General features: G+C 40.4%; 1 long non-coding RNA gene across 1 annotated transcript; it reads right to left on the bottom strand.

The window, feature by feature from the left end:
• Nucleotides 1-10,313: 10,313 nt before the first annotated feature.
• On the bottom strand, nucleotides 10,314-18,394 carry LOC131511354 (uncharacterized). The gene is made up of 3 exons (XR_009261480.1): nucleotides 18,284-18,394; nucleotides 17,985-18,163; nucleotides 10,314-10,812 (listed from the first exon to the last, which is right to left on the bottom strand). It is a non-coding gene; the product is annotated as an uncharacterized LOC131511354 (long non-coding RNA).
• Between the last annotated feature and the right edge of the window lie 359 nt (nucleotides 18,395-18,753).

Below are 18,753 nucleotides of genomic sequence, written 5' to 3'. Positions count from 1 at the left end.
AGCTTTTGTTCTGAGTGGCTAGAAAACCATTGCCTTTTTTTAAGGGACTAGATTTGTTGTGATGAAGATTTAAATACATTGCGTAAAAAAGTTTATCAGTTATGAAACTGTCATTTCATACATTTTATCTGTTGTGTTTTTTGGTTTGGGTTTTTTAAAATTATTTTAGGCGACGAGATCGGGCGCGTTCAGGGTGGTATGGCCGTAGACTAAAATTATTTTAGGCGAGAAGGTAGATCTGTAACTTACTGCTCTCTCTTGGTTGGAAGCAGACGTCTGCCATTATAGTTTTGCCTTTTCTAATAGTTCATGTAAATGAAATCACATACTTTGTAGTCTTTTCTGTTTTGCTTCTTTCATTCAGCATAATGCTTTTGTGATTCATCTGTGTTGTTGTGAGTATCAGTAGCTTGTTCCTTGTTACTGCTGAGTATAATTCCATTGTTTGGATGCACCACGGTCTTTTAATTAAATTTTTTAAAATTTATTGTTTTATTTTAATTCTAGCACCACAGTTTTTTAAATTAATTCTGAGTGATCATTATTTTTAAATTTTAAAAGCTTTACTGAAGTATAATTAATACTCAATAAATTGCTCACAACTAAAGTTAAAAATTTAATAAGATTTGACATACATACATACCTGTGAAATCATCACCACAATCAAAATGATAAACATTTTACCCCTAAAAGTTTCCTTATGCCTCTTTGTAATCTCTGCCTTCCTCCCCTTTCCACCTCTAGCCTCAGGCAACTATCTGTTGGCTTTCTGCATTTTTTAGAATTTTACATAATGCAATCATACAGTGTGATTGTCCTTTTTTTGTCTGGCTTCTTTCACTTAGAATGACAGCATATATATTCATTCAAAGACATGTATGTGAATTTTCATGGTTGCTAAATCTGCATCAGGCAAAGACTAGAAACAACCCAAATGCCCCTCAACATGTGAATGGATAAACCAATTGTGATATGTCCATATAAAAGAATATTACTCAATAAGAAAAAAGAACAAACTATTAAAACACTTAAAACATGGATGAATCTCAAAATAATTATGCTGAGTAAAAGCCAGATAAAAAAACAGCCTATACTTAATGATTTCATTTCTATAAAATTGAAAACTATTGAAAATGCAAACTATGTTACAAAAGCAAACTATATTACAGTTGCTTCAGGATAGGGAGTGGTGAGGAGGGTGGGAAGGAATGATCACAAAAGGGCATAAGGAATCTTTCAGGAGTGATATGTTCACTATCTTGTTTACAATGATAGTTTAATGGGTGTATACATGTGTTAAAACTTAACTAAGTTGTACATTTTACTTATATGTATGTCAATTATATCTCAATAAATCTGTTAAAAACCAACTACAGAGCATTTACCCAATAAAATTGTTTGAATGAAGAGAACTACTAAAATATTTCAAAATTACACTGAGAAATTTTATACACACACACACACACACACACACACACACACACACACACACAGTGTATGATCCATGATTGCCAGTGGCCAGGGTGAGGAGTAGGGTTAACTGTAGAAGGGCATGTTTGGGATGATGGAAATGTTCCACATCATGACTGTGGTAATGGTTACATGACTTACACACATTTGTCAAAACTCACTGAACTGTACACTTAACATAGGTGAATTATTTTTTTTAAGTTTATTTATTTATTTTGAGATAGAGAGTTGGGTAGGGACAGAGAGAGAGAGAGAGAGAGGGAGAGAGAGAGAGAGGGAGAGAGAGAGAGAATCCCAAGCAGCCTCCACACTGTCAGTGTGGAGCTCATCCTGAGGCTCAAATTCACAAACTGAGATCATGACCAAAGCTGAATTCAAGAATTGGACACTTAATGACTGAGCCACCTAAGTGCTCCCATAGGTGAATTTTTTGTATGTGAGTTGTTCCCCCTAAAAAAAGGCTGCCTGAAAAGCAATTAAATCACTCTAATCTAGTCACTGGGGACAGAGTCAACATATGTCCAGGGGTATAAACTCAGTGGAGGAGGCAAATCATAAACATGTAAACAAGGTGGAGGGGGGTGAAATAGGCAAAGGGGATTAAGAGTACACTTATCATGAAGAGCACTGAATAATGTATAGAATTGCTGAATCACTATATTGTTTCCCTGACACAAATATCACATCATACATTAACTAGACTGGAATTAAAAGTAAAAAATATAAATATGTAGGGGTGCCTGGGTGTCTCAGTTGGTTAAACGTCTGACTTTGGCTCAGGTCATGATCTTACAGTTCATGGGTTTGAGCCCCATGTCAGGCTCTGTGCTGAGAGCACAGAGCCTGGAGCCGGCTTCGGATTCTGTATCTACCTCTCTCTCTCTGCCCCTCCCCACCCCTTGCTTTGTCTCTGTCTCTCTCAAAAATAAATAATAGACACTAAAAAAAACTTTAAATATTGTAAACATGTAAACAATGAAGATCAAGTCATTTCACCAAGAGGTAGACTAAAGCTGACGTGTGTGTGCACACACGCATACAAAGTCTCCTGCAGCCTGAGAGTCCAGGGAAGGCTTCTCTGAGGAAGACATATTGAAGCTGACACCTGAGTGACATGAAAGGACAACATGTTAAGAACAGGACAGAGCCTTCTAGACAGAGGAAGCAGGTTGTATAAAGGGTCTCAGGAACTGTTATCACATTCAAGGAACAGGAAGAAGGCCACTGAGGTTGGAGCAAGTGATGATGGGGAAAGGCTTGTTGTGTTGCAATCATGCAGGGCCTTGAGGTCCTGCAAGGAAGGAGAGAAGGCTCTGTGGTCCTTTCCTCTTCCAAGATTCTACTCCATTCATTTCATCATTAAATATTTTATAAAATGTTTGAGGTCAGTGTCCATGGCTTTTTCTTTTGTTTTAGATCCCAGCTCAGTTCATACTGGATGCTTAGTTTAGTGCTTGTTAATTTATTTGCTTACCATGTGAATTATACCTACAATATACTGGGTTCACTCTCCTTGAAAACTATTCTATGTTCTTTCTTAAATCAAACTCCTTATTCCTCTCCATCACAATAAGAGATCTTTTGATTTTAAGGGTTTGATGTTCCCTGCATCACTGCTACTCTTGATTTCTGGAAGTTTTGCTTTTGACTGGCAGAATAATGTTTAGAAAGGAAAGCTGAAGCTTGCTGCGAAAGATTCCCTTGGATAACAAGATCCCTAGAAAATATATCACTCATCCCATTGAAATTCACCAGCCATATATTGGGTGCCTGCTGTGTGCCAAGTCCTGTGCTAAGTTTGGCTGGCATCACAGTGTTGAGTCACAAGTATAGACCTTGGAATTATACTGTTGGGGTTCAGGTCCTAGCTCTTCCAATTATAAGCTGCAGGACTGGGAACAAGTTAACTAACCAGTCTTATCTTTCATTTTCTTTTCTGTAAAATGGGGATGATAATAAAACCTGTTTTGTAAGCAGTGGTGAGGGTCAGAAGCAGACCCTTTGATATATATAAAGCCTAAAATATTTTTGCATAGGTACTCAAAAATTTGGCTATGGGCCTAAACATTTGACATATCTGTGTTTAACTCAAGGATCCTACATAACGGTTGCAGCCCTCCAAAAGCAAGGGATTGTCCACGGTGGATGTGCTCTGAGGCCCAGGGGCAGGAGGCGGGCAGGCTTTGCAGAATGTCAGCATGAGCTACAGCTGCACAGAAACATCCCTGCACGTTGGGACATCTTGAAGTGGTATTGACCTCGGCCCTCATTACTTGCCCATCTTTTCATTTGACATTCGATTAAAATCATGGCAGGAAAGAACCAGAGGTTAGGGTTTGTGTCAGTCCTTACTTCTCTATCATTACATTATACTAGCACCCTGGGACTAGAGCAATAGAAAGACAATTTTTATAAGACCAGTAAATAACCTTCAAGCAGATAAAGAATTATTACATAAGGAATGGTGTATCGTTAATTATTCTCCATCTCTACAGGGGACAGACAGTGGAAGTAGGTTTGGCATTCCACAGGAGAGAGAAGTTGGCTAATGGGACGAACTTCCTGACAAGGGGGTTATTAAATACCGTAATGTGTTATTAAGGATAGTGAAGAATTCTCTTACTAGAAAACATTTTAAAAGAGCAGAGGTGGTCGCCTACCCGGAATGATTAAGTTAGTCCCACTTGGTGGCAGTGAATGAACAAAGGAAGATTTCCAGCAGCCTGTGGATGCAGTGAAATGCACAGTGGTACTGAACACCTGTTTCCTGAGCTCTCATTCTGTGCCAAAAGTGCTGGTGCTGGGGATAGAGAGCTGAACCAGAAATGGGCCCTGCCCTCAGTGAGGTCAGGGTGTGGAGCCAAGTATCCTGGGGGACTGATGGGTGCATGGAGGTTGACGACCATGGAGAACCATGGTGACTGACCACATGTCTCCTATACCAGACCTTGGATACCTGGTAGATATGCCCCAATGCTGGGAGCCTATGCACGAATCTTCCCGTTCAGCATACCCAGGTGATTGAGGCAAATCCTCCTGGTTCCTGTTGAATAGATGTCCATGAGGGTAACCCATAGGCTGGTCAGCTTTGGTTCCTGGCCTGTGGACTTAGAACTGCAGTCCTGTCCAGGAAGTTCTCTCTCTCCCTTCTATAGCTCACAGTTATTGTCTAAGATCTAAGATTTTCCACTCCTGCCCTTTCATCCCTGTGAGAGTTTAATGGACCTAAGAAAGACGGATTGCAAAGAAGGGATGATTGGGAAGCCTGAGTGGCTCAGTCAGTTAAGCGTCTGACTCTTGATTTTGGCTCAGGTTGTGATTTCATGGTTCTCGAGATCGAGTCTCACATGGGGCTCTGTGCTAACAGCACAGAGCCTGCTTGGGATTCTCTCTCTCTCTCTCTCTCTCTCTCTCTCTCTCTCTCTCTCTCTCTCTCTTTCTGCCCCTCCTCTGCTTGCATGCATGTATGTGTGCACCTACTCTCTTTCTGAAAATAAGTAAGCTTGAAAAAAAAGAAAAGAATGAATTATCTACTTGGCTTTGAGAATGAACTGTCCTGAAGACATCAGCCCCTTGTCTTACTGGGATGATACAGTCCTTGTTAGGAGCACAAGCTTAGGAAACAGGCAGAAGGATTGACTCTTTTTCTTTCTTTCTTTCTTTCTTTCTTTCTTTCTTTCTTTCTTTCTTTCTTTCTTTTTTTTGAGAGAGAGCACGAGTGGGGGTGGCACAGAAGGAGAGGGAGGGAGGGAGGGAGGGAGGGAGGGAGGGAGGGAGGGAGAGAGAGAGAGAGAGAGAGAGAGAGAGAAAATCTTAAGCAGGCTCAGTGCAGAGCCCCACTCAGGGCTCAATCTCACAACCATGAGATCATGACCTGAGCCAAAATCAAGAGTCTGATGCTTAGCTGACTGAGTCACCCAGGTGCCCCAGGACTGTCACTTTCTAACTGAGTGCCTGGGCCTATTTAACTCTTCCACAAATCAGTTTCTGCATCTGTAAGCAAATGAGGTAGTGTATCATGGTGCTTATTATAGAACCTGGAAATAATAAGATCTCAATAAATTGAACTTATGCTTCTATTATTATCAGTGTTCCATTGGCAAATGGAGTAAGGCCCATGGAATCCTTCCTTCCCTCTGATTTGTCTGTGGTGTCTCCTGATTCACTGTTGCTGTGGGAGGAGTATGACCAACTACCCTTAATTTGCCATGGGACACAGGATCCATTTTATCCATATCCTCTAAAAAACAGGAGGTTTGTGGGCACATCCCTAAGTTGCCTGATCTGTGGGTAAATGAACCCACACAATGGAAGAGCCAGTGAGTGACTGGAAGGAGAGAAAAAAGTATGGAGTACTAGTGATGCCAATATTTTATGAACAAGTTTGATAATTACAAAAAGATGTTTCTTTGTGTTGATTTGTGCCTTGCTAATAATATTTAGTACTAATTAGGTTTTAAAATCTGTATTATAAACCCTGTAATCATTGGGGCACCTGGGTGGCTCAGTCGGTTGAGCGTCCGACTTCGGCTCAGGTCATGATCTCTCGGTTTATGAGTTCGAGCCCCGCGTCAGGCTTTGTGCTGACAGCTCAGAGCCTGGAGCCGGCTTCAGATTCTGTGTCCCCCTCTCTCTCAGCCCCACCCCTGCTTGTGCTCTGTCTCTCTTTGTCTTTCAAAAATGAATAAACATGAAAAAATTTATATAAACCCTGTAATTATTAAAAATACTTCACACCACCAGTCCTGTGTGTGTGTGTGTGTGTGTGTGTGTGTGTGTGTGTGTGTGTGTGTATACCCTTTGACTATTTAGGGATGTTTTGCTAAGGATGCATCTAGAACATGGAACAGTGTTTGAAATACTAAATGTAATTTTTGGACTCCCACGGTAGTTATTATCTGTTTTTTCTTAATGTCATTCCTTTCTTTTTTAAACATTATTTATTTACTTAAGTAATCTCTATATCCAAGGTGGGGCTTGAACTCATGACCCGGAGATCAAGAGTTGCATGTTCTTCTAACTGAGCCAACCAGGCACCCCAGTTATTTGTTGTTTGCCCTAGGTGTACATAAAACTTTTCAGACAGACACTCCTCTGGGAATAGCCTATTTGATTCCAGCATTTCTTTAAAACTACTTGCAACTGCTGAAATGTTTTCCCACTTTCCCTCTGGAGATCTGACCAGTTTCCTCCTCTCCTCCTTTCTCCATATTCAGACTCCTCTCCTGTTATCTCAGTCTCTCTCTCTCTCTCTCTCTCTCTCTCTCTCTCTCTCTCTCTCTGTCTGTGTGTGTGTGTGTGTGTGTGTGTGTGTGTCTTTCTCACACACACATATCCCTGTCAATCCTGCAGCTACATATGGCCAGCATGTCTGTCATTAGTTTTTTCCTGTTTCCCACCAGTTCTTGTGCTTGGGACCCTGCAAATGAGTGGTTTGGGTGGAGCGTGGACAGTTAGGAATATTTCATCCCAGGATATGTGTGTGTGGAGGGTGTGGGAAGGAGGTGGGGTGTGACATTCAGGAGAGGGGCACCACCCAGGTAGCAGCCTTTGCTTCCTATGCTCACCACAGATGGGGCGACGGGTGTTTTGTTCTCTATCCAGCTGCTCCTTCCGGTAACATGTGGAACAAATGTCTCTTTTGGACCATGATGAGGTAGCGTAGATGGGTCTGTAGCGTCGTTGCATTTGGACTCTCAGCTGGTTTTATTTCCTATTGAACCTTTAATGGAAACGCATACACAGCAAGTCAAGGCCTGTCCCTTTTCCCTTTTTTCTTTTTTTTTTCTTTCCTTTTTTTTTTTTTATTTCTTCCAGGAGTGCTGATGATAAGGAAAGCGATGTCTAAATCTTCTTAATGGTGTTTATGCAAGCAGTTTTGCTTAGCCGCAGACTGCACAGCCCCCTCCCCAGCCCCCTCCCCTCCCATCACCCTGCTAATATTGCTGCTTCATTCCCTTCCCTGTTGGCTATTACTATGGACTACAGCAAATCTAAAACTAAATAATCCCCTTAGTGTCAAGTTTTCGGGGCTGAGCAAATAAATCTAACGAAATGCATTATCTAGGCGGAGGAGGCTGTTGTAAGGGGGGAAAGATGAAAGCTATTTTATTTTAAGGCAGAGAATAAACTGTCCATCGTTTGGGGCTCAATTGTAATTTTAACTATTGTTATTTTATTTTACTTAACTACTGTACATGCCCTTTTTTGATTGTAATTAAAAACCCCTGCAAAGCTTCTAAAGGCTAGAATTAAAGGGAGGAAGAGGGAATGATGATCTAGGGAGGGAGTTATGCAAATTCCCTCCAGTCCAGGTAGTTCTCATATTCTGAGCAGGCCAGGGGTGCTGTGAATGAACAATGGCTTCTTCTTTTCTTCTCTTTTGCACACTCTCACATCTAGGATGGGGACAGGAGTGAGAGCAAAGACACTGGCAGAAGAGAGAAATGGGAAGTTGATTTATTTAGGAGAAGAAATCTCAGTCTGTGTATTGCCTGTGAGTGAAGCAGCTTTCCATAGAAAGAAAGGAGGAGTTTCTGTTCCCTTTCCAGCCACGTTCAAGGCCAGCTTCAAGGTCTAGGAAGGCCAGGAAGGAGACCCTCAGTAGCTGGGCTGAGGTCTTGCTTACCAGGTTGCTCCTGGTTCCTTCTTCTATTGGCTCTTCCTAGCTTGGCTTTTTCTTAAGCACCTCGGAGAGGCGCAGTTCAGTGAAGCTTGGTCTTTGAGCTTTACAACTCTGGAATCAGAGTTGTAGCCAGGATGGGTGGAAATAGTCGCCAAATGCCCTCTATTTATTTGCTCACTTAGTAGTACATTTACTTATGAATTAATTCTTTAAAAAAATGTGCTTGAGCATTTACCAAGTTCCAGACATTATTCTGGGCACAGAGTTATATAGCAATGAATAAAACAAAATCATTGTCCTCATGGAAAGGGGAGACAGACAGCAAACAAAAAAATAGCAGGTAAATATGGAGATTGTCAAAAGTGGTGAAAGTATTAGGAAGAAAAACTGAGTAAGAGTGATAGGAAGAGACAAGGAGATCAGAAAACGCCTCCTGTCTCATTCATTCATTCATCAAATGTTAATTGAGCACCTAGTAGAACCAGGCTCTGTTCTGGGCCCTGGGGATGCAGCAATGAACAAAGCACACAAATTTTATGCCCTCATTGAGTTTATATTCTGCTTAGAGAAAGTATCAATAAACAAGGCAAATAAAATGTGTGCTAAGAAAAAAACCAAAGTCTGAAGAGATAGGGGATAGGGCTTTGGGAAGTTGAGATTTTAGCTCTGCTCTTTGAGCAGAGACTTGAAGTGAGGGAGTGAACTGCATGAATACCTGGGAGTAGAATGTTCCAGACAGAATAGCTAGTACAAAGATCCTGAGGTGGTGCCCAAGCTCAGCATGTTGGAAGAAGAACAAAGAGGCCAGTGTGGCTGCAGCAGACTGAGGGCAAGAAAGTGGGCTCTAGTATGGTGTTCAGCAAAGTGAGACTCCCCAACCCGTGTCTCAAAGACCTCTGTGCTTTCTTCTGTTCCTGTGGCCATCACTGTCCTGGAGTGTTTACACATGTGTCTCTGTGTCACAGAAAGAGACATCTTTTTACCCCTCTGAATCCTCAGCACTTGGCACATTTAGATGAAAAGTGAAATGAGTAAATGACATCTGGCCTTTTTTCCTGCTTCAAATTTTTAATCTATTTTTTTATGAGAAAAATCCTTCTCGGCAACCCACCTAAAAATCTCACTATACAGAGAAGCTTCAATTTCAGTCTCCCTCCCTGCAAGGAAAGGCCCCTCCTCAAAGAAAGAAACCTGGTAAGAGATAATCTAAGTCTTAAGTGCCCTACTGCAGCAGTAGGGAATAATACATACAGGAGATTCTGAAACAGTGTATCATTAGAAAACTCGGTGCACAATTAAAAATTTTTGTTAATATATTTATTTATTTTTGAGAGAGCGGGAGACAGAACACAAACTGAGGAGGGGAAGAAAGAGAGGGAGACACAGACTCCGGAGCAGGCTCCAGGCTCTGAGCTGTCAGCACAGGGCCTGAGGTGGGGTTCATACTCATGAACCACGAGATCATGACCTGAGCTGAAGTCAGACACTCAACCAACTGAGCCACCCAGCTGCCCCTGGCACAATTTTTACTGCTTATGGGTTGGGCTTGGAAGTTCTTAATGTGGGATATGAGAAGAGGGTGAGTCTTTGGGTTAGTTGTGTTTCTTAAGATGAGGGATGACGCCAACAAAGTGAGCAAAGAAGGAAGAGTTCTAAGAGTCACAGAATTCTGCAGTTGTGATAGCATAACTGATGGGGGTGGGTATGCTGGTTCTCATCCCTTTTACAAGGTAATTGACCCCCAATTGCTTTAGATTTTTCTCATCTCTGTTTAGTATTCCTTTAGGCAGAGCCACTGAGAGCAGTGCAGAGAAGTCTCAGAAATTCTCTTCAAGCTCTCAGCGCAGGGTTCTTAGATGGACACAGACCTGGTAGAAATGTAAAGACCTGCATTTCCTACATGATGGCAATGCCATGCCAAGACTTCTGGGAGATGTAAATAGAGCCACACAGAACTGCCTCTGACAGTTTTCCATGAGAAAGATTGTGTTCCGCTGATGCAGCCTCAGAGACAAAAGAGAACAAGGCATAGAGAAAAAGACTGGTTTGTTTTTTTATTCTGAAATAATTGTAGACTTAAAGAGGAGCTGCAGAAAGTAGTTCAGAGAATTCAATTATATCCTTCATCCAGCCTAACATTAACAATTAATACAACCATCACACAATTATCAAAACTAGGAAATTCACATTGGTGTTAACATTTCATGTTCGTATTGGTATCACATCATTAACTGAAGTACAGACCTTATTTGAAGGAAATTTCTTTTCAAGGCAGATTTTAGCTTCCCTCTGATAAGTGTTAAACTCTGGTAACAGCAAAATTCAGTATCATAGTAAAGTTGTATCACCACCATCTGTTGCTCTATAACAAACTACTAGAAATGTAGTAAATTAAAACAACATTTCTTTATTGTTACACCTCATGATTCTCTGGAGAAGAAATTTGAACGAGATGTAATGGGGACAGCATCTCTCTGCTCCATGATTTCAGACTCTCAGCTGTAAGACTCAAATGGCAGGGGCTGAAGAAAATGGGGACTGTCCAGGGATCAGCTTCTCTATTTCCACATGGCTAGCTTGGGCTTCCTCACAACATGGTGGTCTTGGGGTAGTGGAGCTTCTTTCTTGGTGGCTCAGGGCACAAAGTAAGGAAACAAACCCAACAGTCCTCTTAGAAGTTGGGCTCGGGACAGGCACAGCGTCACTTCTGCCATAGTCTGTGGGTCAAAGCAAACAAAGTGAACCTGGATTCAAGTGGAGTGTAGATACTTCCCCTCATGATCAGAGGAGTGTCAAAGAATTTGCTGTCAATTTTACTGTGCTACAGGAAACTGTTGTATCAGCTAATTTCATGTTTCAGAGAGGAGCAAGTTACCCTAAAGCAAATTCCCTTTGTTCTGATAAGAGTCACTCGGGAAGCCTTTACCCCTTACTCTGTAGGGAGAAGAAATGTAAAGAAGGTCTTTGTTCCTCCACATGGTTTAGCAAAATCTATCCTACTGTTGATAACCAGAACTCTGAAGGACCAGGCAAATCTATATAATGGATGGTAGTAATTCTGATCAAAGTCTATGGACAGAAAAAGACACTAAGACCATCTATAGATGAAAGGATAAAGAAGATGTGGTATGTATACACAATGGAGTATGAGTCATAAAAAAATGAATGAAATCTTGCCATTTGTAACAACATAGATGGACCTAGAGGATATTATGCTAAGTGAAATAAGTCAGAAAGAGAAAGACAAATACCATATGATTTTACTTATGTATGGAATCTAAAAAACAAATGAACCAATGACAAAAATAAAAACAGATTCATAAATACAAAGAACCAACTTGATTGCCAGAGGTGGGGAGGAGGAGGTGAGCAAAATAGGTGAAAGGGATAAAGAGGTACAAATAAAATAAGTCATGGGGATGATAAGTACAACATAAGGAATATAGTAAGTAATAGAATAACTTTGGTAACAGGTGGTACCTACACTTATCACGGTAAGCACTTCATAATGTTTATAATTGTTAAATCACTATGCTGTACACCTGAAACTAATATTATATGTGAAACATATAATCAAATAATTTTAATTAAAAATAAAAAAAGACGTGCCTGGGTGGCTCAGTCAGATTAAGCGTCTGACTCGATTTCAGCTTAGGTCGTGATATCATGGTTCATGGGTTTGAGCCCCATGTTTAGGATTCTTTCTCTCTGCACCCCACACTTCACTCTCAAAAACACATAAATAAAACCTTAAGCAAATAAACAAACTAGGAAAAGAAAAGAACACTACAATCCCTAGGGACAAACTAACTGATAGGAAGAGCAGGCCATACATGATCCTATAGGTTTCGGGGAAAGAGGTGGTTCTGGCAGCCCCTCTGGACCCAGCCATCCTGGCATAACAGCTTTGCTCTGAAAATAAAAGGTTAACCATGTGCTTGTGACACAGAGAGGGCACTGTCCTGGCCTGTGTGGTATCTGCACTAGTAAGAGAACCAAGGCAGCAATAGACAAGGACCCACCAGGGACAGAAGCAATGGACAGACTACCAAGTTTCTATTAGAGATTAGAAGTAAGATTTACTCCTCAGAGTTGCTGGACAGTTCTGGGGAAGGGAGAACAGTGGACTTCCTGCTCACAAGAGCCACATGGGGCACATGGTCTCTATCACAACTACTCAACCATGTATGCAGGGGAGCATGAAAGCAGCCACAGAAAATACATAAATGAATGTGTTCCAATAAAATTTTATTTATGGACGCTGTAATACAAATTTTATATAGTTTTCACATGTTGCAAAATATTATTCTTTTTAATTTTTCTCATTTAGGCATGTAAAAACCATTCTTAGTTCACAAGCCATATAAAAATGAGGAGTGGATCAGATTTGGCCTCTGGGTCAGTTTGCCAACCCCTGAGTGATAGCAATAACTTACTATTCATTTGGATTTTGTTTTTTTACTTAACAGAGTGTTAAGCAGTATATTATTAACTGATTCAAGAAGTTAAAAGGTAGATAATTCCTGGGTTCAGAAACATGAGGATTCAGCCTCTGCATCACTCAGTGCAGCCTTTACAACTGGGGTCATAGGTCAAGGAGACTGCTGTCGCTCCAGACGTTACTCCTTACCAGTGGCTCTCAAATGTCAGCATGTATCAGAATCATCTGAGGGAATTGTTAAAATACTGTAGCTGGGTCCCACCTTCAGAATTTCTGTTTTAGTAGTCTGGGATGGGACCTGAGAAGTGATTTTTTTTTTTTCATATTCATGGCTAAGATTTATTACAGCAAAAGGAGACAAAGCAAAATTAGCAAAGAGGAAAGACACATGGGGTAAAGTCTAGAGGAAATCACATGCAAGCTTCCAAGAGCTGTCCCGTTGGAGTCACACAGGATGCATTCAGTTCCTCCAGCAATGAGTCATGATAATGCATTTTCTAAAATGGTGTCTACCAGAGAAACTCATTAGAGACTCAGTGCCCAGGGTTTTTCATTGAAGGATAGTCACATAAGCATTCTCTCTGCCTAGCGTGTACCAAGATTCCAGAAACAGGGGTTTAATATAAATGACATTATTTACAGTTTAGGCACAATGGACCATCCTGAGCAGGGGGTGACAGGAGCCTTCCTGAAATCCAGTTTTCAGACGTAAGCAAGGACCATCCTTGCAAGCAAGACTTTCTCTCATCCAGGTACTAACCAGGCCCGACCCTGCTTAGCTTCTGAGATCAGACGAGATCGGGCGCGTTCAGGTGGTATGTCCATAGACTGAAGCAAGACTTTCTGAGAAAACCAGTCATCAAATCTGTTGTGTTACCTTTTGAGAATTTATATTTTTAACAAATTTCCAAGCGGTACTAATGTCACTGTTTGGGGACCACACTTTGAGAACTACTGGTTCATTATAAGACCACAGTCAGGAAGCTGGTTGGTGCAGGGCCAGGGCTTTTTCCTGGTGGCTTTTCACTTCTTACAGGGGAGTGATATCTTTCTCAAAGGAGGGAAATCTTCTCTTTATGTTCACTGGCTCACTTCAAAACTAATCACTGGCTTTGCCAACCATGAGTTATTCCTTGTAGCTGGACAAATGGCAGTCCAACCAAAATTAAATTTCTGTCACAGAATCAGTACATAGGGTTTCTAGCCCCAGCACTTTGCCAACTATGTCTTCTCTCTTTAACCTCACAACATGTGAGGTAAGTAAAAGCAGGAATCTTTACGTTGAGAGACCTTTCCAGTGCCAGCTGTGATCACCTGAGATGTGGCAAAGTACTCTTCCCTGATTTCATCACTCCTTGAAGTCAGCTGGCCTTGTTGTACCACCTGGGGTAGAAGGCGGAGGAGATAAGCTCTGAACAGTATGAGCAATTTGATCAGCCTTTCTTTAATATTTTGTCTAAAAGGACCTGATTTAATTATGGAGCTTTTAACCGGGTTTTATTTTCTAGAAAGTTTTCTGTGAACACATAGGCAAAGTTAAATATTTGATCTCTCCAAATATTAAAATTGGAATCAGTTCAGTCCAAGAACCTCAGCTTCCAAATAAGAGAGAATCTTTAGTGACATAGTATCTCATTCTGGTATTTTTATTTTTCTTCAACAGGCTCTAAGTGACTCACTAACATTTTTGTTAATATTCTTCATATCTGGAATCCTGGGTGGCTCAGTCAGTTAAGCATCTGACTTCAGCTCAGGTCATGATCTCACAGTTTGTGAGTTTGAGCCCTGCTTTCGAGCCCCAGAATCCTCTGTCTCCCTCTCTTTGCTCCTACCCACTCACATTCTCATTCTCTCTCTCTCAAAAATAAATAAAAACAAAAAACAAAAAAAATATGTTTCATATCCTCTCTCAGTTGCATTATATTGAGTCTAGTATGATTGGGTAATTTCCTCAAGGCCACAAAATGAAGCAAGAGTCATGAAGTGTTAAGAACGGTGACCCAAGAAATATTCTATAGGGAATAAACTGTGTCATTACCCGAAGAATCTCGAGTTCACTTTCCTAGGAATATCCACTCTATAAATTAAGAATCAATACCACAGTAGCTCTAGCCTTTATGCTGTGATTCCCAATGTGAACTGAACTTCAAAGAAATAACCCAGAAATAGTATAAAACCCTAGAAAGGCCGACCCTACTAAATTACCTTGGCTGCCCTTGCAGTCTCATTCTCTTGGCCTCCTTGAACTTGAAGACAAACATTATCCTTATCTCTAGTAAACTAGACTTGGGAAGATGAATTTTAAAATGTCAAAGATTATGCTATGATTTCTGTCAAAGACAAAGAGATTAAAGAAATAGCCTGCAAGGAAGGTAATGATGACTGCTCAAATTTTGAAAAATAGTTCTGGCTGTACTGTGTTATAATACAACAGGTACAAATTAATCCCTGACACCTCTGGAAAAGAGGAAGACTGTATGGTCACACACTCAGATAAAGGTTTAGATACCTGGGAAGATGCTTTGGTTACTAAAGATGTACCTCTTTTCAAGGATAATCTGAGTATTCCTTTAAAACTCTAGCTTAGAACAAGATATCACAATGATCATTTTAGAGGTGTAAGCAAGAATAAGGATACAATTTGCTTTTCTTCTACTTGAACTTCCAACAATACAACTGAAGGCTGGGTTGGTGTTCACTCTGTCCTCACAATGATGTAGCCAACTCATTTCATCAAAGGAATTCTTCTAATACAAAGAAACTTTTCTCGAAGGTAGGAAGTTGCATCTGCTAAGGAAAACCTGCTTCAATACCCCAAGACCTTAAACCCATTATTTTTTCAGTGAAAACTGAGATCTTTCTGATGTCGCCTCAGCAGAAGGACCAAACTTTATGGTAAAGTGAGGTCACAGGCCTGGCTGTGACCTAAGCCATGCTGACAAATACATGGTAACATGCTGTGGGTGCTCTCCTAAAATTTATCCATTGTAGACACTGCTGACTGACCAAGGAAACTCACAGTCCTTCTCAACACAAGTCTCTAGACATGAATGTGCTGTTGAGTTTTGTAGCCACTAGCTACGTGTGGCCATTGAGCACTTGGAATGTGGCTAGTCTGCCCTTGCATGTGCTTACATGTAAAAAAAAACACCACATTTTGAAAACTTCATTAAAAATATATAAGATATTTAATAATTTTATATATTGAAGACTTCAGATATATTGACTTAAACTACACACACACACACACACACACACACACACACACAGATAATTGATTAATCCTAACTGCATCTATCTTTTTTAAAAATATGACTTCTAGGAAATTTAAAATTGCATTTGAGAAATAAACCCTCAGCCTTATGGTCAAAAGATCTTTGAAAAGGGTACTAAGGCTGTACAGTGGGGTAAAGGATAATCTTTTTAACAAATGGTGCTGGGAAAACTGAATAGCCACGTGTAGAAGAATGAAATTGGACCCTTACCTTATACCTATCCAAAAACTAACTCAAAATGGAGTAGAGACATAAATAGAAGACCTGAAACTGTAAAACTCCTAGAAGAAAACAGAGGGGGAAAGAGCTTCACGACACTGGATTTTCCAATGATTTCTTTGATATGGTACCAAAAGTACAGGCACCAAAAGCAAAAATAGGCAAATGAGACTACATAAAACTTAAAATTTTCTGCAAAGCAAAAAAATTGAGTTAAAAGGCAACCTATAGAATGAGAGAAAATATTTGCAGGTTATATATCTGAAAAATGTTTAATGTCTAGAATATATAAAAAACCCGTACAAGTCAACACCACAAAACAAATAATCCAATTAAGAAATGGGCAAAGGGGGGCAGCTGGGTGGCTCAGTCGGTTAAGCGTCCGACTTCAGCTCAGGTCACGATCTCTCGGTCCGTGAGTTTGAGCCCCGCGTCGGGCTCTGGGCTGATGGCTCAGAGCCTGGAGCCTGCTTCCGATTCTGTGTCTCCCTCTCTCTCTGCCCCTCCCCCGTTCATGCTCTGTCTCTCTCTGTCTCAAAAATAAATAAACGTTAAAAAAAAATTTTTTTTAATAAAAAAAAATGGGCAAAGGATTTGATTAGATATTTCTCTAAAGAAGACATGCAAATGGCCAACAAGCATGTAACAGATGCTTAACTTCTCTAATCATCAGGGAAATATGGATCAAAACCACAGTGAGATATCACCTCACATTAGTTAGGGTGGCTACTATCAAAAAAAAAACCCAAAAACATAAAATAACAAATATTAAAGATGATCTGGAGAAATTAGAACCCTTGTGCACTCTTAGCGGGACTGTGAAATAGTATACACACAGTGGAAAACAATATGGAAGTTAAATTAAAAATAGAATTACCATATGATCCCGTAATTGTACTTCTGGGTATATATCCAAAAGAATTGAAAGCAGGATCTTGAAGAAATATTTGCATACCGATGTTCCCTGCAGCATTATTCACAACAGCCAACATGTGGAAGCAACCCAAATGCTTATCCAGGGATGAATGGATAAAGAAAATGTGTTATATACATTAAAATAGAATAATATGCAGCTCTAAAAAAGAAGGAAACCTGTCACACACTACAACACACATAGACATTGAGGACATTATGCTAAGTGAAATCAGCCAGTCACAAAGGGACAAATACTGACTCCACACATGGGATACCTGAAATACTGCAATAGTCAAAAATCATAGAATCAGAAAGTGGAAAAGAGGCTGCTGAGGACTAGAGGAGGGGGAACAGGGAAATACCGTTTAATGGGCATAAGTTTCAGTTTTTCAAGATGAAGTTCTAGAGAACCATTGCATAACAAGGTGCATATAATTAACCCTGCTGTGCACTTAAAATGGTTAAGATGGTACATTTTATGTCATGTGTTTTTAGCACATTTTTTTAAATTACCAATGTGGCTCACTTTTATGTCTCCCATATTTCTATCAGACAGCGCTGCTCCAGATAGTCACTGCCTGTCACTCCGAGTTGGCACACAAGACAAAACCTATTGGCCATGACAGGCCTGAGCAATAGTGTCATGTTTTCCTAGATATGGAGCTAAATTGAGATTTTCCACTTTTTAAAGAATATTTATTAGAGTGGTTGGTTGCAAAGCATTTTTAAAATCTAAAATTGAAGGGTAATAACTATACATAGTTATGTATGATATGTAATAATATATATCATATATATCAAATAACTAATTTGGGGATCAAATTATAGATTATGAGGACAATAAAAGGGATTTTAAGGACAGTTTGGGAGAGACCTCATACTTTCTCAACTAGAGAGCTTGCGCCCTGACAGTGAGAAGCATTCCTAAAGTCACAAAGAGCTCTTGGAACCTACAATCCACCCCCACTCCATTTCTCCCCACCGCAGCCCCAGCAGTGCCTCATTGGTCTGACTCATTCTAATTCCTCATGTTACTTACAGACTGTGACCAGGTGGTTTTGTGACATCCTGTGCTTTTCCCAACTTACAGCCAGAAGTCCTTCCCCAGTCTTTGTTTAATCTTCCTGCTTCCCTTTCATTCTCTGCTTTCTTCCCAAGGACCAGAAAACAGATGCCGTTTCTCTCTCTCTCTCACCATCTCTTTACCCTTCTCCTCCCCTGGTCAGAGCAAGAGAATGAAGTTCACATTGATGTGTCCCTCTCCAGACTCAGAATGTGAACCACCAGGACTGATTTCCCATTGCACGTTTTCCTGCAAGTAAGCCATCCTAAACTCACCTTAAACAAAAAGAGAAATACACATCTCATTCCATTGCTTCTATCCAGATCAGTTCCACCCTGGAAACTAAGGATGGCTGCAGTGTTTCCAGTGGTTCCCTTGGCAACAACTCAGTTTAAAACTTTCTCCAAACACAAACTTCTTTCTATTAAAGAAGAAAGGACACTATTAAAGTGTTCATTTCTACTAGGAAGAAATTATAATTTATAGTTACATTTTAAACTGTTTATAACAGGTCTGTGACCCCGTTGTTTTGTTTTGTGGTTGTGTTGTTGTTGTTTTTTAAGTTGGTTTCATTTCATTTATTTTTTCAAGACCTGGACACCTGAAGATCTGTATTCCTTAGAGGAATAAAGACATTTCTCTCACCTTGTTTTCCTTTGGACTAATTATCTAGGAGGTTCCCTCTCTGTGCTGAAGAAGGCTCGATAGGTTTGGCAGCAGACACTTGTGACAGTGTCATCTGGGG

Source organism: Neofelis nebulosa, chromosome 5 (genome assembly GCF_028018385.1).
Source record: "Neofelis nebulosa isolate mNeoNeb1 chromosome 5, mNeoNeb1.pri, whole genome shotgun sequence".
NCBI classification, from domain to species: domain Eukaryota; kingdom Metazoa; phylum Chordata; class Mammalia; order Carnivora; family Felidae; genus Neofelis; species Neofelis nebulosa.
Note: the sequence above shows the minus strand (reverse complement) of the source record. Positions and strands in the feature narration are given on the sequence as shown.